The 24,706-nt window shown below is 32.3% G+C and overlaps 1 long non-coding RNA gene across 1 annotated transcript in view; it reads left to right on the top strand.

Moving 5' to 3' along the window:
• The window catches only part of LOC147804547 (uncharacterized), a 44,649-nt gene that overhangs the window by 18,818 nt on the left and 1,125 nt on the right, over window positions 1–24,706 (top strand). The window lies entirely within an intron of this gene.

Raw genomic sequence — 24,706 nt, 5'->3', positions numbered from 1 at the left:
TGTTTTTATTCTTATTTTGTCTTTCATTATCGGGCTCGGGGCACAGTTAGTTTTTGCTCGACTACAGAAAAGCTCCTGCATGCTAGCAGGGCAGTGTGTTCCCTGAAGAAGTACTGTTTTTGATGATATGCTTATTTTTTAAAATTTCCTTTGGCTTATAAGTTCCACCATATTTATTTAAATTGTGTACTAAAAGCAATTTTGGTTGTATGCTGCTTTTTGTGCTTTTCCCATTTTGACTTATTTTATTTAAATTTTGGGAGCATATTTCCGAATCTGTCAAGCCGACTACAATCGCCAAGGTGACAAATAGATTTTAAACTTAAAATTTTAGAAAAAATGTGTAAAAAAAAACGTGCATATGTTTGTCCGGGGGTGGCTATGAGTTATACCTTTCGAGTTGATCCCTTTCTGTGACGTTTTTTCTCTCCTTTTTTTTTAAGTTTCTCGCTGGCCGCTGCCCAGAAGTTGCCAGGTCTCGGCGATTATTCTGCCACAGATCACGATATTTTCATCAAATTTTAGTTTTCATTTTCGTTTAATTCCATTTTTCATAATTTTATTAAATTCTTAAAAAATTATCAGAATACCATTGATGAAGATAACATTATGGAATAATCAGTTGATTATCCGCATTAGATAGTCCAAAGGTTTAATCAAATGAGCACTTTGCTCTTAAATGGAAAACATGACATTCTTGGATGAAAACAAAACTTTATTCATATTTCTATAAGAGTACGCCGCTCGTCACAACATCTTTTAAAAATGAAGGATATTTTATGAAGACGTGAAATAGTGATAAACGGCAACTAGAAAATTTCAAATAATGAAAAATTGGTGGCAAATTTAGGATTGCATGTTGCGGATAAGTTTTTCTCTCTGATAACTCTTTCATTTTAAAAATTCATACAATGTTAATATAAACCTTGATTTATGCGTTTATTTCCACAATATTCATGTTGCACAATAGTTTCTGCAGGGTGTGCGGTTAGAAAAAAATTTTTTTTTAAAGAAATAACCCGTTAAATCAATTATTAAAATCAATAAATAATTACAATTAAAAGCGTGATAAGAAAGGGTGAAAAATAAATGTTATGGGTAAATGCCTGTAAATTAGGGATAAAGAAATATTTTACAGGTAAAAAATACCTTTAATTTAGACTGGACATAACCAAAAGTAACTTCGATCTTCCAGGAATTCGGATCATAACACGTGATTTATTTATTTAATAAGAATTCGCGAACTGGTCATCATTTTCCTTTGATTTTCAATGCATATTCCTTCCCCTCTTTCTTATAATAAGAAGAAATGTTACATTTTAATGTCACTTCTATATAAAGCCGTAGTGGCATAGGGTATAGAGCGCTCGCCTCCTAACAAGGTGACACGGTTTCGAATGGATGTTACGAATTCCGCACCCAGCCACAGTGCTGACGTGAAATATCCTCAGTGATAGACGAATCATGAGTTATAGTCTCCTTGCCCTCAGGTTAACCGTGAGGTTTTCGTCTCCTTTCCGTGAGGTTTTTGTGGTTTCCCCCTCCATGTAACGCAAATGCGGGTTAAGTCCTCCAGGAAGGCAAATTTCTCCCAATACTTTAGGAGTTCCCTTGTCTTCTGAATTGGGTTCAAAATTACAAAACTACGGAGTTGAACACTGGTAGTCGCCTAGATCACTTCGATTGTGTCAGTTTAGCAATTTACAACTCTTTTTTTTAAACTGTTATTTGTTGTTATTTTATAAAATAATACTAGGTATTTAAATAGGTAAACGAAAGTAATTAATAACAGGGCTCGAAAAACCACCCATACGCCCGTCCTCGGCGGTCAAAAGTTCCCTGCGGAAACAAATTTCTCGAATCCGACGTCCGCGCGGACGGCCATTTTCCCGTTAATATTCGTGATACATTTTCAATTTTTTTTATCTTACAAGAGTCTAGCGCCTCACTTCTAAAATGACCCTTTAATCTAGAAACACAGCAACATACTGCGCTTGGTGGAATTGATGTTTTCTCTGTCTGTGAGTACTGCAGTGGTAGAAAAAGGCTTTTCAGCAATGAGCTTACAAAAAAACACATTACGTACTGGTCTTAAACAAGAAGCGTTAAACGCAATTATGAACATCCACCTAAATGCGAAACCCCTTTCAGATTTCTGTGCAGAAACCTCCGTAAATCATTGGCTTGATTGTGGAACTGGCAAACGTCATATTTGTTTCATTTAAAAAACGAAGTACCCTCGGATAAATTGACATTCCAGATAACTTGACCTTAGTCATTTAAATTATTTCATAAAAGAAATAAATTATTTCATAAAAGAAATACTAGGTTTTACTATTAGTAACCTAGTATTTGTAATCCTAGTAACTACTAATTCAATGTGCAATGTATATAAATGTTTGTAATAAATAAGGGAAAATTATATTTTTATTTATTTAGAAGCTACGGGTTAGTTTTAAAGGAGGACGGGTACATTGTTGGACAAGCCGTCCTCGGGGACGGGTAAAATTTCTGACTTTCTTCGAGCCCTGATTAATAAGCAAAACTTAAATAAAAATTAATAAATTATAACACTTTTGATATAAGTTACGTAAAAATTATCAATTTTCGTTGAAATATAAAAACCATTTAAGTTAATATCTTTTCATACTGATTTATAACAATTTGGTCCTTTAGCGAGATTAAAATACCATCAATCCGGCACAAATTGACACTATGCCACCCGTCAAAAAAAAAAAAAAAAAAGGCGCTTGATTCGTGACACCATCCGGTCAATCCTTACAAATGTTTTAAGCGCGCTTCAGGGCAATCATTGCACGCACGTGCGTTTCACCAAGCGTTTAGAAACCGTCGAACCGAAACCAGAAACAACAGACGATAAACGAGGTATATTTTTCTACTCGAAGCACCTCTAGGGATACGGTTGGTAAAAATCAATCACTCGAACTTAAAAAATGAATTGCCCACGAAAAAGCGCCTTTGGGGTTGAGCACCTGACCATCGCGATCGGCTATCGGATCGGCTTCCTGTAGCATCTGCCGACAGCGATTGATCCACTTTTCCTGTTCAACCGATAGGTGTGATTTACACTTATGCAACGGATATCTCGCAGAACGGAAATGTCAATTGGAAAATAAGGGAGGGATTTTCTATTGTTTCGAAGAAATCGAGAAATTTGCAAATAGGAAGGAAGAGGCGGAGAATTTAAGTAAAAAAACAACCTAAGTGGGAAGGATATGGTAAAACAAGAGCAGTTGTGTTACATGGAAGCTTATTATGTTTCTCCGAAATCTGTTATTTTATAACCTTGCGAAAAAATATCTTTCTCACCCCCTTTTCTTTTCTTCTTAAATCAAATACTCATGAAATATGATAAAAGAAAAAGCGAGAGAGAGAATTTTTATATTTCTGAGTTTATGCTAGAATGAACAATATCAAAATTTTGAAATATTAGATTTAATTAATTAACTATAATTTAATGATTCTGAAAAAAATATGCGATGAACTTACATATTTATTACGTAGCATTCATGAAAAAAAAAATATGTCGATTCATTTTTAGTTTGCTAGAACGTTTTTTTGTAGGAAACATAACTTATCGTCAAGTCATAAAATCTTTGTCATTATTGCATAGTATGCTAGCATTTAAAAAAGGACAAATTCAGCTTCTAAACGCTTAATTAAGTTAAAAGGTAATGCATAATAGTGCACTGTAAGTTAAAGGCTTTGTGACATAAAAAAAAATCTTTCATTATCTAAAAATATAATGCTATTAATTATTTTTCAAAAATAATGATTTTTTTTTTTAATTTGATGCATAATGCGAGAAAGAAAGCAAGATGAAAATTTGTGACTTTGTCTCTTCTTCATATTAAACTTCAATAACGATGAAAAAATTTTAAGTCCCCTCCCCCCCAAGTTCATAACTTTCTCTCCAGCAACAATTTTTTTTTAATATTTTTTTCAACGGCAAGGCGATATATATCAAACCCTTATTTTAGATAACAACGTGAAATTTTAAATATATGTATTTCAGTTACTTTATATCATTTTAGTTACTGGAAATTCTTAAACAATTTATAGATTTCATTTGGTAAGTTTTTAAAGAATTAAGAAGAAAAAAAAGGACTATGAATATTTTAATTTTAGAATTTTTTTTAACTCTAGCGAAATAAGTTAGCAAAATAAGTTTAAGTTAGAACAAAGCAAACTAAACAAACGATTTTAAAACTAAGCAAACGATTTTGATTTTTAAGCCTAATATTTTCAGTTACGTGAAGAAATTAGAAATAACGACTTGTGTAAATTCTTTCGAAACGACTTACAGAAGGTTTGTGAATATTTTTGGGCACTTTTTTTTACACTAAATCAGCATAAAAAATTTCAAACAGTGCATGCACTTTTAAGAACAGATTCAAATGTGGTTCGAAGCCTCTTGAATTATTTTATTCCTGATCCAAAAAAAAAAAAAAAATCGATAATGACGATAAATACTTTAACTATCACTCATCAATTTTCATGGCTTCTCTCTTTTTGTGAACATATCAACAGATGTCTGGATTGGAAGAGCCCGGTGTTGGAAACGGTACACCAATCTCGTGCGCGTGGCATATGGAAGAGGGGTGCTTGAAGGGGAATAATGTTCGACGAGTCGGGGTACTTATCAGAACCCTCAATTAAATTATCATCCACGATCGTCACTCGTCAGTCAAATGTAAAAGCGGAATGGGCAATATGGCATAGCTGATGGCCAACTGCCTTTTGGCACCATCTTGGACATCAGGGATGCAGGACTACCTGCTGCGATTGCTGGACCTTACATATGGTGTGTTGACAGAACTAATAGAATACAATTATATACCTATAAAGCTATTTGAAAATAGAGCTGAATGGTTTGTAGTTAGTTGAAATATTATTAAAAATAAGTAAAATGAAAAACAGCTGCAGTTGTTCAGCTGTTGAGGCTCATTTTATAGCCACAATTTTTTTTTTAAATATATGTAATGAATTCACGATAACTCGAATCTGATAGGACTGACGAAAAACTTCCTCACATCGGAAGTTCGACTTACCGTTAGTTTCGATTTTGGACTTTCAAAATATTGTCGGATTATTTAATTAATGCTTACTAATTACAAATCCTCTAAATGCTTACAATATTTAAGATCATTTTTCTGACAAGCCATTTACGATAAGACTGTTTGAAGCACTTTATGATACCCTGGTCCATAGCCTGCAACTTTGCTGTTGTGTCTGGCGGGAGAAACTGCAAGTTTACTGCTTTCAAATTAGGTAGATCACTATGCGCTGTGCATTTATCCATAAAGAGTATCACTTTTCTTTTTTTAGCGAAGAATTTCCGATCCAATTTTCTTACATAGTCTTCAAATAAAACTGATGTCATCCAAAACTTTTTGTTAGACTTGTAATCCAAAGGATACGTTTTTACATTCTTGAAACATCGAAGATTTTGGTATTGTCTGATAACAAGTATGGGCAATTTCTCTGTCCCAGACGCATTTCTTTGAACTAGGACAGTCAAACGTTCCTTGCTCATTTTACCCCCTGAGCAGTTCTCATCCTTAAACATCATAATCTTATTTGGAAGACATTTAAAAAATAAACCCATTTTATCAATATTGAAAGCATCATTTTAACTGCATCCTTGAAGTAAATTTGGTAACGTTTCATTTAACCACTGTTCACATACTTCAAGAGGGACAGCTTTAGCTTCTCCATGAAGAGTGCGAAAGACATTCTGTGTGTGTTGCAAAGGAGGGGGCAAGATATCAGCTCCTAGGTTTTTTTTTTCTTGCTTTAAAAGATCCAAAAAAAAATCGAGTTAAAGGGAGTTAAATTCGAGTAATCGAGAATAATTAACATGAAATTGAAGATGAAAGGGTCGGGACCTCATAAAAAAAATCGAGTTATAGTAATATTCGAGTTATAGCGAATTGACTGTGTATATATATATATATATATATATATATATATATATATATATATATATATATATATATATATATATATATATATATATATATATATATATATATATATATATATATATATATATATATATATATATATATATTAAGATTGAGTCCTAGAACGTGAAGAAGATCCGATCATTATCAAAAGTTATTCAGAGTGCTCCATGTTCCATTTTTTTTCTTTTCTTCTTTTTTTCTTTGGCTCACTGTACATCTTTTTGCGCCTGACAATTAAGCCTCATCAGTGCTTATTTAACTGCACTCTGAAGTAGGCTACACAAAATTATACGACAGCGCCTTGACCTATTTGTAAATAAATTTTCTTCCGTTCTTACACCCTTTCTTCCACCGTTTGCCATCTGATCCTTGGCGATATTTAATTACCTCTTCTCCCCTACACATTAATTCGTTGAAGTTCCGTTACTTGGAGGAAGCATCCGGTAGAATTCTCTTTGACGTCTGCTGGATATCTTTTCTGTGGAGACCAAATGTCGAGTTTGCATAGAATATGCTAATTTAACGTCACAGTCAATTGCTACCCTTATAATATTTAAATATTTTTCTTACTGGAGGTAATTATCAAAAAAATAATAATAATTGTTTTTCATCGTTATCTTTTTCTAAGATGATATCTGCTGAGGGGTGAGGGATGGCAGGTTGCTGTGACCTCCCAAATATTTTCACTATTCGGCAAATTTCATTAAGCAGCATATTTACAAAATTTAATTTTCTCTTATTTTACTTGATATTTAATGTCACAAATGAAATTATGAACAATGCGTCTTACTTTGTTTAAGTACCGCAGTTAAATGATCGTAAGGACACGGTCTCCAATAGAACGCCGAAATCAAGTATCACTGGCTGAGGTCAGTAAGCAGGTGAGTGACCACTTTGATCAGCCTGCGTAGTGATCGAGGTTGCGCGATATCTGTCCTCGAATTAAATTGTACTATTGCAAAGTGATCGACTTCTCGCGCATGTCGTCAGGCTTCAAAAGCCGAGGAGTCATCCCCTCAGCAAACAATTGAAATTGTGATGGCATGCCTTTGGATCATCCTCAAGGATTTTTCCCTATAACCGTCGCCAATAGCCCATTATGCAGCTCTAATGCGACATAAATAAAGTACCTACTTTATTTAAATTTCTAATTTATTTGGAGTAATTAAATTGTAAAGTTTTAAGGGTTGAGGACTCATAAATAGTTGGAGGCAAGAGCTATTAATATATTTAAAATAAAATATCAAGTCATAAAAACTGAAATAATAAAACTTTGGAGAAAAGAATGAGAAGCTCGCCGCTAGGAAGGAACTGTGTCAGACAGAATTTTCGGGGGGTTAGCGAGTAGGAAGCGGAACCCTCTTGTAATTATAAAAGAAAACACGAAGAACTTTGAGCCGATAGAAATTGTATGTCCAATAAATTGGGAGGAGGCTCTTACATAGTCTACTTGGTACGACCAGAAAAATAGTAACAGGTAGAAATTAATTCGAAGTGCGAATTATAAATAGTAATTTTAAAAAAAAAATGATTTCATTTGTATAGAAACTGAGTTTATTTAACCTATCTAATTTTTATTAATTATTATGTATATCGTTGCATAAAGTTACGTTCACTATATCCATATCTACTTTATTATTGTTAACTTTTTAAATTCAATGTAAATTAAATAAGTTCCGCAAATTTTTTATTTATAATTCATTTTTTATTCGTTTTTTATTTTTTTTTTAAATTTTTAACTACTGACTATATTTTTTATTTAAAAGCATGATTCTCAGAACACCTGTTTAATTTCTTTTCGGTATTCGACGAGATGGGCCGATTACTAAATTATTTGTTATTCGATTCAGGGGGGTGTCATAAAAAATTATGTTTTTATCTTAGCTGCAAATTAATTTCCTTCTTTTTTATACTTATTTATCAAATGGTTCGCTATACATTTCATTTATTGACTAGAATAAAATTAAAGCATTATTTAACCAGTCATCAAAACTCACCACCTTTGTATACCAGGGGGTTCAAGAAAGTAAAAGCTCAACAATGTGGCGATGGTTGTTTGAGGCAATGTGGTCTCAGCTTTGCGCACAGGCAGCCTTTACTTCCCAGACAAACTGGTAACCATCGATCTGAATCTGGATGGGCCTCAAGCCGCCAATGGGACTCGGATCCCAGTTCTTCACAACACTTACCCATTGACCAATCGCATGTCATTGACTAGAATAATTAAGTATAACGTCGTTAATTTAGTATTATATTTGTGGAAAAAATTAACATATTGTGAAAATAGTGGCAACAAAATAATTTTTTTGTTGAAACTAATGAATTACATATTGATTAAAGATTCGGTCAAATTTGAAATTTCATTCGGCAAATAGAGAATTTGTCCTCACCCAAAAATACAAGTTTACGGCGCACCTGTCTTTGGTTTAAAGATAAATTGATAGTCGTCACCGGTCACAAGATGACTAATAATAAAAAATGTCGATTAAAAAATTGTTTGTGAATCGCCATTTTTTTGCCGAAAATGCGCCTATATGTGTTTCAAAATATGAGTCACGCAAAAGCAATCATCATCCCTCGAAAGTTAATTCCATGCATACTGTTATTCTTAGACGAGATCATTGATCTATTTTCATTCTTTAATTAGAATAAACGCACGTTAATAAGAATAAACGTATTACTCAGAGTTAATAATCATTTTTTGAGAAATGCTTACATTAATAGTATCAATAATTTTTTAAAAATCGTTTTAATTTTAATCGTTGGCTTGAAGAATAAACACATTAAATAATTACTATTAGCATTTATTTACAATTTATACATGATTCGTTTAGATTAAATGCGGCATCAAATATTTGAGACACAATAGCGCAAAATAAAATAAAAGAACAACAAGAAAAACAATTCAAAAATGTACAAACTAGGGTTGAAGTAAAAACTTTGAGTTCATAAATAATAATAAAAATAATTTAAAATTGCAGAATATGCGTTTGAAGTCACATCGCTTCAGATTAAATAATGCTACTAAAGGCTACTGACCGGTAACAAAATTTTCCTAATTTTGCCATATAGTCGCTTGCTTAGGAAGGGTAGCTTCAACAATTTTATGCTAAGACTGTAAAAGTTATGGAGCATTATGCATTTTCGGAAACTTGACCCCTTTTTTAATACAACAATGTTACCGTCAAAGTGTAAAATACGGCATATACAGTATATTTTTCGGAATCACTGTATAGAATGACTAAAACAGACCAGCAAAGCACGAAATGAATAATATTTCACATCGTCTAATCATTCAACAAAATGTCTAATGAAAAATACAAAGGCACTCGATTGCTATGCAAAGTACAGAATAACTCTCATATTTTCTACTTTACCTGAAATAACTATGCATTCTATACCATGTCTAGGTATTCTATGGAATGTCGATAAGGCATTCTGTATAATAACTAGGCGAAATATACAGTAATTCTCATACTTTGCCTAAAAATGCATTTTATGTGAATGCCTTGGCATTCTATAGAATGGTGGCATTTTATACATTGATGACAATGTGTTTACATTCTAAAATTGGTATTGGGAAAATTTATAATAAGTAGACATAGTTACACGTAATGCATACCCATTTTGTTTCAAAATTTCCAAAAATAGAACTTCATTGTTGAACTTAAAAAAAAAATTATCGAAATGTGTACATATATTTACTAAAACCTGGTCAAGCGCGTTAAATGTTTGTTTCCAATAATTCATATCTTTGCCTATTTATAGATGTTTAACATTATAGAAAACTATACATAAATAAGTGAGCATCTTGACCATGCAAATATTAAAAAACAGCAAAAACTCTTACACTACAATTAAAAACCATTCTAATCATAAAAGAGCCAGGAATTTTATGGTAAAAGAAAAAGAATGTTTCAAAAACCATTAAAAAAAATCTAGTTTTAATGGAAACTTACTTTGCTTTAAAATCTTCTAAAAGTAGCGAGCGGCAACTCGAACTAAAAATTAAATAAAGATAAAAATGTATTATTTTTCTAATGAAAATAAAAGTACTGAAACTAGCGCTGAAGCAAAATAGTTTTTCTGACTTAAATATGTTCTTTTAATAAAATCGTTTTGTCAAACGATTCAGAAGTCGATTAAGTCAAACGATTATGCCCAAACGATATTTTTTTATAAAATGTATCAAATTATATTTAAACAATTCTCTATTGGTAATATTTCTGGACGTTTACCGTATTTATTCTTATGTTGAGTATAATTAGTAATTTCTTAAAAAATCATATGGAAATTCAATTTTTTTTAAAAATTTAATCACAAAGCTCTTTATATAGAGTAATTGGGTATAATGTGAAAAAAACACAACTACTTCGATTTAGTAGGAACAACATATGACGCAATGCTAAACGAATGGAATTTAGTTGTTGTTTATTTAGTTATTGTTATTAGTAGTTGTTGTTATTTGTTTTAGTTGTTGTTGTTTATTTAGTTGTATTTAGTTTCAATAACTTTTCTTTATAATGCAATAAAATCTGGCGAGCAGCTATTTAAACGATCGAACACTTCGTTTGTTTATTTGTGGCTTGAAGTTAGGCTCGCAGAAAATGCCGTTCATGGGTTAAATTTAGTAGGAACAACACAACCTGTGACGTAGGCTATATTATACCCAATTGCTTGAAAATCAAAACAAACTATAAAATGCAATATATTTAGATTCAAAATAAATGAATTCAATTCAATGAAATTTTGGGGAGATGGAAGGTCAGTAACTAAGGAGAATTTAATTTATATTGATTAGCGTTAATGATAATTTATAAAGAAAAATTGACAGCTATGCGAATCGTTTGGCAGCAAAATTAAAATTGCCAAAAATCAACAAATAATTTGTTCCAAACGGATTTTTTCGAACTGAAGCAAACAGGAAGTAAACTGTAAGCTCTTTTCACAACTAACAACTCTTAACTACTTTGTCCTTGTATCAAATATATAAAAGAAAGAAAAAAAAGAGACGAAAAACTATTAAGTTAACCAAGGACAGACAACTACTAGTATAATTTCTATTACATTTCTGGTTCTTTTTAAAATCGTTTTCAACAAACGATTTTCTTCCTTTTTTTGCGAAAATGTTTTATTTTTCTTCATAGAACAGAGAAAGAGAGAACTGTTAGGAGCAAGATGATAATGATGAAAAAGGAAATCTTCCGGGTTTTTGGTTTTGTTTTCAGTTCCAGCTGATAGCCATTCATTTTCATTCAATGAGAAGAGGGCGTCTGGTTCTTCACAAAGGCGAGTTTTCACTTTGCAAGAGCATAATCTATGTATAGAAATGCGGAAGTGTAACCAATTATTATTTTCATGGTCACCTTTTTAAAGAAAGTTTCGCACACTATGTTCATAATTAAGACTAGGGTGACTACTAAACGTTGCGACAGAAATTGATGAAAGAGATCTCTCTTAACTAAATAATAAAATCGGAGTTCCAAGTTAGTGAGGTTTATGTTTTATAATTTAAAAATCTTCCAACAAATATTCGGCTTTAAAAGTAAAGAAGCAAAATTTACACCACCGCTTTAATTGAATCAATATTGCACTTCTAAATAATGACGTAATTTATTTATTGATATAGTTGTTATCGTGAAAAACCGAAATCAAGAGAATGTCGACTTTCACCGATGAATGTCTACAATCACATAGTCGCTTTGGAGAATGATCGAAATATTTGTCATATCCGATTTTATATTAATTTATTCGTTGATATTATTATATTCATTCGATATTTAAATATCTGCTGAGGATTGATTAGGAGAAACATCAGAGTTCGGAGTACCGGTTAAATCCATTCTAGGCAGGGGCAATTGACTTTAAAAAACATTGATGTAGGGCATACCGGGCAAATGTATACCTGGCAGTGGCACTTAACGAAACCTAGTACATATATCGGACATTTTACGTAAGCGACTATGTGATTGTCAACATTCACCGGTGGAAGTCGACAACCACCCATTTCAGAGCCGTGATGGTTCAAGAGGTGAACCGGGTTCGAATCCCATGGATACGAATTCCGAATATACGAATTCCGCATCCGGCTTGTATCGACCTCAGTGCTGACATAAAACTATCCTCAGTGGTAAAAGAATCGTGGGTTAGAGTCCCCTAGCCGTCAGACTAACCGTTTGAGGGTTTCGTGGTTTCCCTCTCCATGTAAGGTAAATGCAGATCCATCAAAAAGTCTTTCACGAAGGCAAATTTCTCCCACTGCTTGATCCAGGAGTTCCCTTGTCTTCTGGATCGAGTTTAAAATTACAAGGCTACGGAGTTGAACATTAGTAGTGGTAAACCCAAAAGATTGGTTCGGCTGTTCCACGGACGGTTATATAACCACCAAGTTCGATCATTTACGGTAACATAGTGATTTCCATTTCTATAAACTGTAGTTGTTGTTGTTGTTAATTTACGTCGCACTAGAGCTGCACAATGGGCTACTGGCGACGGTCTGGGAAACATCCCGGAGGATGATCCGAAGGCATGCCATCACAATTTTGATTCTCTGCTGAGGGGATGGCACCCCCGCTTCGGTAGCCCGACGACCTGCGCGCGAAGTCGAGCACTTTAAGGTAGCACAGTTTAACGAGGACCAATACCGCTAAACCTCGGTCCCTACGCAGACTGATCCAAGTGGTCACCCACCCGCACACTGACCGCAGCCAGTGATGCTTGACTTCGCCATTTCTATAAACATAAAGACATTTATTTCAGTGAAATATGCGATTTCAGGCTGAGACTTAATTGGAACTTTTAATTTTATACAGATTTTTTTTTTATGAATACGAATGAAATTAATTTTATCTATTGACATTTGATACTTAGATATTTCAAATAATGACGAGAATCTCCTGATTTGCCCCTTTCGGCAGCTGTGGTTTTTTTTTTTTTTTTTCTTGTTCTGATTTTTATCTGTTTTTCACTCTCTCGGCTACTGTGGTTTTTCTAGTTCTCTTTTTCACCATTATTTTTCCATTTCCTGTTGGTAACTTTACGTTTTACATTTAAAATCACTTTTGTTACTCCCCATTCACGTCTGATAAGTTATGGAAACGGGAGAGTATTTTTGAGCTCTTGGAACATGTCGATTGTTATTTCCAATTTGTATACTTTTTTATTCTACTCATACCTCATCGCTTCAGTTTCTGGGGATTATTTATTTAATTTCAGATGCATATTATATAGATACCTATTTACCAAGTATTCTTTCGACTTATGTGTGTCCCGCAGTGGACTGATCGTTAAGACACGGTTCCCAGCAGATCACCGAAGTCAAGCATCACTGGCTGCGGTCAGTGTGCGGGTGGGTGACCACTTGGATCAGTCTGCGTAGGCACCGAGGGTGTGCGGTATGGATCCTCGTTAAACTGTGCTACCGTAAAGTGCTCGACTTCGCGTGCAGGTCGTAGGGCTACCGAAGCGGGGGTGCCATCCCCTCTGCAGAGGATCGAAATTGTGATGGCATGTCTTCGGATCATCCTCAGGGATGTTTTCCAGACCGTCGCCAGTAGCCCATTGTGCAGCTCTAGTGCGACGTAAATGAACTACTACTACTACTACTTCGACTTATGTGTTAATAAGTTTAATGTTTCATGTAAAGGACAAAATCGTAGAACCTCCAGTTTATTCTTATTTTGTGGTTTAGTGTGGCTTTTTAAGAATACTTTATGTATGGTACTGAAATTTGCAAGACAGCCGAATTTTTTAAACAATTTAAATGACACTTTCAGGAATTCAACTCTTAAGAACACCAGTCATTTTATCTGTCTTCAGGGTGCGATAATGTTTTCCAACTCAGCAGTGATGGCTCGGGATATAGAGCGCTAGTCCCCAAATAAAGTGAACCGGGTTCGAATCTCAGTGACGGCTGGTCGATACGAATTCCACATTCGTCTGTACCGACCAAAGTGCTGAAGTTAAATATTCTCAGTAGTAGACGAATCATGGGTTAGAGTCCCCTTGTCGTGGAAGGTCTTCGTGGTTTTTCTCTCCAAGTAACGTAAATGCAAGTTAGCTCCATCGAAAAGACCTTCACGAAGGCAAAATTTCTCCCAATGCTTGATCCAGAAGTTCTCTTGTCTTCTGGATTGGGTTCCAAATTACAAGGCTACAGAACTGAACATTGGTGGTAGTCGTGAAATCACAATTGGGTTGACCTTCAACGACGGTTATAAAATATTTCCAACTAAACTTCGATAATGAATGAGCATTGTGGAAGAACGTGCTTATATCGTAATTAAAATGTGAAAAAGAATTATAGGCTTAAACTTTTGACCTTTCTTTTGTCTAAACTAATTGAATCATCTCCCTCATTTTGTGGGTGAAGAGTGCATGAAAAGTGTACTTTTATCTAGATTACGTTACGTTCTAATTTGAAGCATTTTTGATGTCCAACAGAATAATATTTTTTATTACAGAATTTATTTGCCTGTCAGCTTAGATCGTAGTGATTTCCAAAAATGCATATTAAAAGTAATTTTACATATTATAAAAATTTGTTAAATTTTTATTTCTATAAATTTTTAACAAAAAACAAGTTTTAAAAAAATAGGCTGTCCAAAGCGACTAAGTCGAACTCTTTTTTATATTTTACCAATCTCCATTGCGTAAAACAGCTTTCAAACATTTTAAAAAATCTAATTTATTATCTGGTCCCGCTCTAAGCATTCGCTCCTCTCGCCAAATGAGATAAAATCGTAAATTCGGCAAAGAAAATTGCGTTTTGGAGCAAGTACTGGTGAATGATTTTTTCTACCGAAAAGAAAAATATGTAATCCCGTCGATCCTAAAAAAATAAATAAATGAAAAAGGTCAAAAGGAATTATTTTTAACACATCCTGTATTTTTTATTCGATTACAGTAGTTTCCGTTAGATACGTCGCATAACCAATTAGAATTATATGTTCAGATAATGTAAGCATAAGCGACAGGAGAGATTGCGTAAGCATAAGAGAAACTACCGCAAAATATAGATTAATACGTAGCTTGATCGCGTAACCAAATTCTTTCCTAGAGTTTACGTCAGTAAAACAGATTAAGTGGTAACGAAATGCATATTATCATCCAACTATTTCTGCAGAAAATATGTTTTCTCGTGACAACAACCATAATGTTGCTTCAGGTTTATCATTGTATTACTTCTCTCGTATTCTCATTTCTATTTCTTTCCCATTCCATTGCACATTTATTCTACCTCAACTAAAAAATGACTCTTGATTTGAATTTTATAAGATAATTCAATTTATAGTAAATTTGTATTTTGATTTTAAGTTTTTTACGGGGAAAAATCAATCATAAAATTTTTTAAAAATTTGCCTTTGGCTGAAAATTTCGAAAATTGGCTAATACTTTTGATATTTGGCTAATATGTTAGCTAATAACTTGAAGTCCTTAGCGCCTGCCCTGATAATAAATCTAAAGTGATAAATGGTGACTCTGGGGATTGAGCGCTTGTCTTGCAATGAGGTGAAACGGGTTCGAATCCCAGCGATGGGTGTTCAATACGAATTCCACACCCGGCTCGCACCGATCACAGTGCTAACGTAAAATATCGTCGAGGTAGACGGATCATGAGCTCGCCGACATATTAACCTTTCGAGGTTTTTCACTCCGTGTAACGTAAATGCAGGTTACTTTTATCAAAAAGTAATCCATGAATACTAGTTTGTCCAGGTGGTTGATCCAGAGCAGTGGTTGCTAAGGGAATGGAGCACTCGGGTTAGATTCCCCTTGGCACCGGGTTAACCGTGGGAGGTTTTCGTCTTTTTCCGCCTCATATAACTCAAATATGGAATAGTTCCATCAAAAAGTCCAATGTGAAGGCAAGTTTCTCTCAATATTTGATCCAGAAGTTCCCTTGTCTTCTGGATTGGGTTCAAAATTACAAAGTTACCGAGTTCAGCATTAGTAGTCGTAAATCCCAAGCTGGGTCGTCTGTTCAACGGCGGTTATGAAATAAAATATTATAGAATCATATTCTGCCATAAATTTATCTACACTAATATAGGTGTCACATCTAGGCTAGGCATAAATTACTCTTCTTTTTTTTAATATTGTAAAGTGTTACTCAAAGTTCGTTTGCCACGAAATAAATAAATAAAAGATTAAAAATCACAGATTAAGTGTCAAACTTGATATAAAGCTGTAATTTAGACTACTAAGAATTAACTAGAACTAATTAGAATTAACTAAGCTTTAGAATGGACAAATAGCTTAAATATTTGAATAAAAAAATTATACACCTCATTCTTAAAAAAAAATCGAAAATTATACCAGATTATTTCATCCAGATGTAATTATACAAATTAATGAATAATTCTCAATTTTTGTAAAATTTTAAGAGCATAGCTAATGCAGCGTTTTAGTAATTTAACAAATGTTAAAAAATAAATGAATAAATAAAAATAATAAATAAAAAGTAAACGAAAAGCGCATTTCACTTTTATAAAACATGACATTTTTGCCGATTTAAATAATTAGCATAAAGGGCGCTGGCTAAAGATAGGCAAATAAATCTAACAGTCATGTATAACTGTTATAAACTAACAACTGTTTTAAAAATAGTATATTATACATTGAAAAGTTGTTAACTCTCTTTTTGCTGTAAGGAATATAAGAAAAATATGTAATATTTTTAAGATTAATGCATAACAAAAAATAACAGTAAACTAATTTTTAAGAGTTATTTTTTAAAGTAACCTATTCATTAAAGCAAGTTAGTTTTTCAATGGTCAAAACTTAAATTAAAACTTGATGATCCTTTCACCGAACAGCTAAGGGACACCGATAAAACAAAAAAACAGAAGGAAAAAAAAAATTCATATCTCGTTTAATTCATAACTTTTGTTGATGTTTTTTTTTTCTTCCTTTCTTACGTATATGTTTGATAGCAAACAAAATTCTCTTAATATCTATTAAAATATTAGAAACTTACATTTTTTTATTGGCAGCCAAAATTATTTTATAATGTCCAATTTTATAATAATGTTAAGAGGAGAATGCAAAATACTTCAATTCAAAATACTAGGAAACAATTCATTAACTAAATAAAGTGAATTTTTTAAAAACTTAGAATATATGAGATATTTCAAGTTCAACGGAAACTATCTATTTTTTTTCTAGAAACAGGTGTATTAAATCAAATAAAGTAAGCGCAATGTATTTAAAAGACAAGAAAGCTCAGAAAACATTCGATATAATTTTTTTCTATCTTTTTTTTTTCCATCCTAAGCGCGTGTTTTTTGTGCATGTTCCTTTCATAATCTCACAAAAATAAATTAATTCTAAGAAATCGTCGTGTTTCATATTATAAAAGTCACAAAGAATTAAATGTGATTTCAACAATGGGATGAATTCAAGTTGATCAAATAGTCACAGAAAATAAAACGACGATAAATGTTTTCCAGACTCTTCGAATTTTCAGAAAACTTATTGGTTTTGGCGGGAAAAAAAGGAATGAAATGTACACATGTAGAGAAATAAAAAAAAAATAATAATAATTCCCGAAGACTATGTCAAGAATAAATTATTGAGGCCACAGAGTAAAAGATGTGGTGGTGTGTCCTTGCGAGTAACGGACGATAAGGGTTGCCATGGCGAATGGAGGAAGAAAACAACTTTACTCGCCAAGATGGAAAGGCGCGAAAATTGTTTGAATCATTTGGCTCCGTTTTCCTTTGATTTCTAGTTCCACGTGATGAAACTTTTGTTTAAATGTTAAAATAGTTTAAGTTTTTTAAGTATTTAATTTTATTCGATCAGTAGTGGAAAAACATAACCTCACTAAAGAAAGGATATTAAACTAACTTTTTTCTTTTAAAAGTCTTTGACAATGTTTTGAGTACAATATTAGAATGTTTTATTTTTCAAAATAAGCCACGTGCTCTTAATATATTCTTTCCGCTCCGCTCTTCTAATTAAATATTAGTCATACAAATAGCTGAAATTTAATTCCGATTTATATAAAATAAGTTTTAATTTTGATTTTATTTGATCATTTTAATTTGATAACGTTAGTTTCTAGTGTATTTCAATTTAATTTTATTCCGCTCATTTTATTTACATAGAAAGGTTATGTCAGTGTTAAAAAGCTTTAGAAAAAGAGGTTTAATTTCTTTGAAATCTTTTATCAATAATTTGAAATCAATTACCTTCTAATTAAGTATTAGTAATGAAAACAGTCGAAATTTAATTCCGATTTATATAAAATAAATTTTGAATTTGACCTTGGCTGCTTTTAATTTGATAACGTTAATTTCTAGTGTATTTCAATTTAATTTTATTCCATTCCTTCTATTTACATAGAAACGTTGTGTCAGTGTTAAAAAGCTTTGAAAAAAAAATGTTCCATTTCTTTTAAATTTTTTAACAAAAATTTGAAATTAATAACTTTTTTTTTGTTTTGTTCTTTTGTTGATACTGCAGGACGACTTATTATTTTAAATATATGTATCTTTTATCAAATTTTTGTGTGATATCGATGATCATGATGCTCTTTTAAAAATTCGGAGAATTCAATTTCATTTAACTATTCAAATGTCACATTTAAATCATAGAAAAAAAATTGACTCTTTTTAAAGCGCCTTTATTCTAAAAATTAATATTTTCTGCCTTATTCTATACGAAAAGTATAGTGATTGATTTTGTATCCTTTACTGAAATTCGAGGCTCGGGTCTGGTATCCTAATCATTAAAGGGATCTCAAATTACAACTATTTATTTCTTACATATCTTATAAAAAATATTGCAAAAAAATGATTCAAATATTTTTAAAATATGATACTCTTTTTTTAGAAAAATGCGTATCCAAATAGGCTTGTTTCTATAAGCCTTAAGATCTGTACATATGTTTCAGTAGAAATATCTGACTAAGGCAGCATCTGATTAATATTTGCCCAAACATAAGCTCAAAATTTGAACAAAATTATTTACTCAAAGTTGGGCAATTCCATATGTGACGGAATGACATTTTGACTTGCAAAATAACAATTAATTGAAGTTTCTATGTATCTAATTTCAAGTAAAAATTTATTTTTCCTCATGCATATCATTATTATTGGCATAATGCGCTTCATAAACTAAAAAAACAGGATTTTCTATCTTTTTTACTTTTAATTTTACGAACTTTTTATTTGCGTGACGGAATGACATTTTGGCAACTAAGCTTTTGTCATGCCGCTTAGAACTGGTAGTTTCTGCGAATTTTGCAGCTATTATTTTTCTGAACTATTTTATACTTTTAGTATAATGTCTAAGCAATGTAAAATGTGAATTTGGAAAATTAACCTCAGGTTGGCTAGCAGTTATTAACATCTATTTGCTGTGACGGAATGACAAGAAGTTTAGTAGAAGAAAGCCTTCATTTAAAAAATGTTTTATTAATATGTAAATGATAAACAGAATGTAACAGATAAACAGGATTAATATTTATGTAAGAATTAGTAAAAATTTCAACAGTTTGAAAATTAGGTTGTCTCTGAAGAGGTTTTATATCTAACTTGCCAATGTCACATCTTATCTTCGTTCTCAGGAAATTTATGCATTATTAAGACATGTGACGGAATGACGTAAAAGAAGTTACTTTTATTTTATATATTAAACTTAAAATGATAATGTTTTAAATGTTTAAATTTTGTTCTATATGCATATTTTTATCAAAATATTGCAAAAGAAAGATACTTTTTTTTATTTTATAAGTATTTTTCAAGAAAACAATTTGAGCACAAATGTGAACAATTCACTTGTCAGCCATGTTATTACTTTAGAATGCCGCCAGATTCAAAAAATTTAAAATTATCAAAAATGAAACGGCAATATGTAGACTTTGGCTATTTTTGAAATTAAAATATGCAATTCATAAAAAAAAAAAAATTCACTTAAAAGTTGGCACTTCCGTGAAATTGCCCAGTGTAGAAATGATTCGGTTTCAAAATCTATATCTAATGCAGAAACAAAATGATAAAAAAGAAGAAAAAATGAGTAAGATTTTGCGGGGGTCGGGTAACCCATTATTACCGGAAAGGATAAACTCCATTTATCCAAGTAAACCTTCATTATTATATTTTTCATTATTATTTTATTTTCTGTTATTGCTTTTGCGATAAAAAGGAGAAAAAACATCAGGGTTTATCGGGGTCGTGGTACCCGTGTTTATCTGTATGGATGCACTCCATTTAAGCAATTAAATTTTTATTATTGTTATTGTACTTAGATATTATTATCTTATATTGGTGTTTTTTTATTATTATAAAACTGAAATTTTTAAATTATTTTTTTAAAAGTGTGTTCTAACAAATCTTGCCGCTATGAAGTTTAAATAAGAATAATTAAGTATCAAAAAAAAAAAAAAAGCATAAGTGTAATTTTTCATTTTTTTCTTCAAGTTTCTGAATATTGAAAAAGAGTCACTGTTTTCGTACTTCATGAAAAGCAAAAATAAAACGAATAGTAAAAAAAAAAAAAAAAAGGAAATTGCGATTCGACAGGATTTTTCAAGAATACTCCTATCTTAGATAACCACTTCATCACGTGTCGAAAAATCGTGCTCGCGAAACATCGCGTACTTATCGCCCTTTTTTCTTCTGTTTGAAATGCCTTTCGGAAAAAACAGTTTCTAAATAAAGCCCCCGCTTCTTGACTCATGTTTATATCTTAGATATGATTGCTAGAAGATACGTTATGATATCAATGAGCCACACCCAAAATCTCTTGTTTAGAATGCTGCCGTGTTATTCAAATAAAAAAATTACATAAAACTACAAAAGTAAATGCCGTAATTGGAATTTTGTGGTTGCTTGTTTAAAAAATTACATGGAAGCACCCCCTTTGCTTAAAGGTGATCTTTTTAACAAATAACAAGCAAAAAATAAATATTTTAGACTAAGTTCTTTTTGCAAAAGCATTACTTCAAAATGGTTTTAGTTTAAAAATTGTATGATACTTGATTAAAAACCATTAGCCATTATTTATATTAATTGTAATAATTAAAATAATTTATTTTAATAAAGTTCAAATCACTGAAACATTAAAAACAATTATTAATGCTATTCATCTATCTCTGCTCTTTTTTTTATATATAAATCTACAACGTAAGATTACGGCTGAAAGTTTTAAACTGAGATGAAGTTGATTTCCAATCTGTTTGCTATCAAATTAAAGAATGGCTCTTTTCGAGAAGAAATTTTAATTTATAATTGAAGTTAAACAACCGACCCAAATTTAAGTTTACAACTACCAATGTTCAACTCCTTTGCCTTTTAATTTTGATGCCAAGCCAGAAGACAAGGGAACTATTGGACCAATCATTGTGTCAAACTAGACTCAGTGGAAGACTTTTTTAAGAAACTTATTTTCATTTTGAGTTACACGTAGAGGAAAATCTCGCCCGGCTAGCCCGATGGCAAGAAGACTTTAAACCACACCATTGAGAACATGTTCTACGTCGTTACTGAAGTTGGTGCGAATTGGGTGCAGAATTCGTATAAAACAGATATCGCTGGGATATGAACCTGGGTCAGCTCATTGGGAGGAAAGCACTCCATCTTATGCGCAACCGCAGCACTTCAAAAATATATTTTTTTAACCGTCGTTGAACAACCGACTCAATTTTTTGCGTTTACGACTACTAATGTTTAACTCTGTAGACTTGTAATTTTGAGGCCAATCCAGAAGACAAGGGAACTCCTGGATCAAGTATTGGGAGAAATTCTGCCTTCGTGGAGGACTTTTTGATGGTCTAACTCGCATTTGCGTTACGTGGAGAGGAAAACCTTCCACGGTTAGCCTGATGACAAGGGGACTCTAACCCATGATCCGTCTACCACTGAGGATATTTTACGTCAGCACTGTGGTCGTCGCGAGCCGGGCGCGGAATTAGTATCGATCAGTCATCGCTGGGATTCGAATCCGGTTCACGTCACTGGAAGGCGAACGCTCTATCCCCCGAGCCACCACGACTCTCAAGAAGATATTTTATTTTGTAACCGTCTTTGAACATATTTTAGTTTAGATATTTTGTATTTATTACTGTCATAGATATTTTATTTTGAACCGACTTTTTGATGGAACTAACCCGCATTTGCGTTACATGGAGTTGAAAACCTCCCACGGTCAGCCTGACAGCAAGGGGGGCTCCAACCCATTATCCGTCGACTACTGAGGATACTTTGAAATACCACAAATTCTGAATTCCTTTTCTGAAAGCTCCAAACACCAAACCTTAGTTTAATTTTTTTTAAAAAACGTCAATGAAAATGTATTCTTTAGAACATAATTCTGATTATACAGTTATCCAGAAGGCCATTTTAAACTGGCCACCGGGCCGTAGCCTACATCTTATGTAGACCTTCCGCCTAAATTACCCCCCTTTAGTCTCGTCGATCAATGTTAATGAAGTTTTTTTTTTTAAGTGAATTTAACGATATTTAAAACTAATGGCTGACTATTTGTACTCGATAATAATTTGATACGGTCCTCGTGGATTTCGTATTTTAAATCAATCTTTAAACACTACAGTTCCTGGCTCTGTGAAGAGTGCAAAATCTGCCATATACCGAGCACGATTAGTAATATCAGAATTAAACAAACAGTTCTGGAATTGTATCGAGAACATAAATAAGTTTTAACACACTTCGCTTTTCAGAACCGATATACCGCTTATTTCGCACTAGAAACTTTCAGAAAGGAAAAAAAAAAAGATCCCCTTTTAACGAATCCGTCATCACTTCCATCTTAGGCCACGTGGCCTAATCTTACCGCAAAGCATAGATGCCCAAATGTAAACACCCATAGCTGATATAGGTTAGCGTGGAGTTAAGTTGAGTGAAAATTATAATCTTGCAGAAACATAACATATCAGTGACACATTTATAGAAACAAGCCCCGATTTTGAGATAAAAAACGGAAAATGAGCTAAAAGAGTACCTAACCGAAATGTTTCTATGTAGGTTCTTGTTTGAACTGTAGTTAAATTAACCAAAAACTGACTGGACATTGGCTACTTTCAAATCAATTTAATTACAATTGTTTTTTACCCCTGTTTTGCTTGCAGTGTGATGAAAAACGACACCTACGTTGCGTTCCTGGATCGGTTAAAAACTCCATTTTCATTTTGTATCCTAAGATTAATTGACCTTGAATGGCAATATAGTAAACAAATAGAATAAGCTTTATTTTTTTTTATTTCATTTTGTTAAATCCAACGCACCCAATTTTTTCTTAATGTTGTTATGAAAATGTAACTAATCTGGCTACGTTTTAAATTTTACGTCATTCCATTTTTAATAAGTTTGTTTTCGCTTTCTAATGTATTATTATTATGGTTTAGTTCCGGGAAAAAATAGTTCTTACTAAAGAACTGGATCGACGGACGGGAAAACGACCCCTTTCAAAAAAAGTGACAGTTTCCAAAACAAATAAATAATTTTCCTTAAAACTCTCTTACGATTTTAATTATAGGATATGATGGTATATGCAAAAAATAATGTACAGTGCTACAATAAAAAAAATGAGAGAAGTTTATGTTCATCGGAGGTAAATAATGGTAACCAGCCTTTTCAAAAACAGAAATTTAACTCTAACTAAAAATAAATAAATAAGAGATAAAATGTACCATGCGATATACAAAATATTACTTTAAAAATCATTTTTAATGGAAAGGAACACTGTTGAATATTTTTATAATGGGCAAGTGAAAAATGATTAATTACAGGCACATATGGCCAGACAACAAAGAAAGGAAAATTTAAATACCGAAAAGTTATTTTAAAGTATGAAACGGTGCGGCTACTTATTAAATAACTAACCATTTAATCTTATCTAACCAGGAAACGATTGTGTTCAGCATGGTATCATATTCATACACCAGTTATCTTTTTCAGTCTAATTTATCATTTTTTTAATAATATTATCTGTCATTAAATCTCAATTATCGAGAGGGGATAATATTTTTTTGCATAACTCCATCTGCCTACCTTTCATCATTTACATTTTCGTTCTTTGTTTTTCATCTACTAGGAATGATATATTTTAAAATTAGCATTACCGTTCTTTTTAAATTTATAATGAATCGTTAGTTCACATGTCACTTAATAATTATAATTAGAGCAAATGACATTAAAATACGTGCCAGATGTTTTATGTAGCAGCTTTACACGCTGCATCTGTATTTTGACCTCGATTTTGTTTAGTGAAATTTAATATCCCCCTTTAACTTGCTTGCGTATGTACTGCAGATACGATATGCTCAAACTTTTGTCATGAATGGGATATGAATCGGTTAAAATTGAAAATAAATTTTGGCCGTGTTATAAAATTCTGCAACATTGCAACCAGTGGCGTGAAGAGAGGGGTGGGAGGGGTTGAAGGGCATTGGTCCCAAGTATCAAGTCAAAGGGGTCATCTACACTTTCGCAGAAATTTTAAATGTGATCACTAGTATTTTTTTATTAGGAAAAAAAGTATTTTTCATTAGTTAGTCACCGTTAAGCGAAATATTGTATGAAAAATGAAATGTGATTTTGACACAAATGAAGTTTGTTTTACATTTACGAAAACTTAGGAATATAAAAATAGTAATTTTTTTCAAAAGAATGAAATACATTTAAATGAATTTAAAACATGCATGGATTAAAAATTTTGTGAAAATGCATACATCATTGTGGTGCTGTTTTTTT

The sequence above is a fragment of the Parasteatoda tepidariorum genome, chromosome 9, assembly GCF_982258835.1.
Source record: "Parasteatoda tepidariorum strain Cologne lab strain chromosome 9, Ptep-v5.0, whole genome shotgun sequence".
NCBI classification, from domain to species: Eukaryota; Metazoa; Arthropoda; class Arachnida; order Araneae; family Theridiidae; genus Parasteatoda; species Parasteatoda tepidariorum.
The sequence above is the reverse complement of the archived record's forward strand: the minus strand, read 5'-3'. Positions and strand labels throughout refer to the sequence as shown.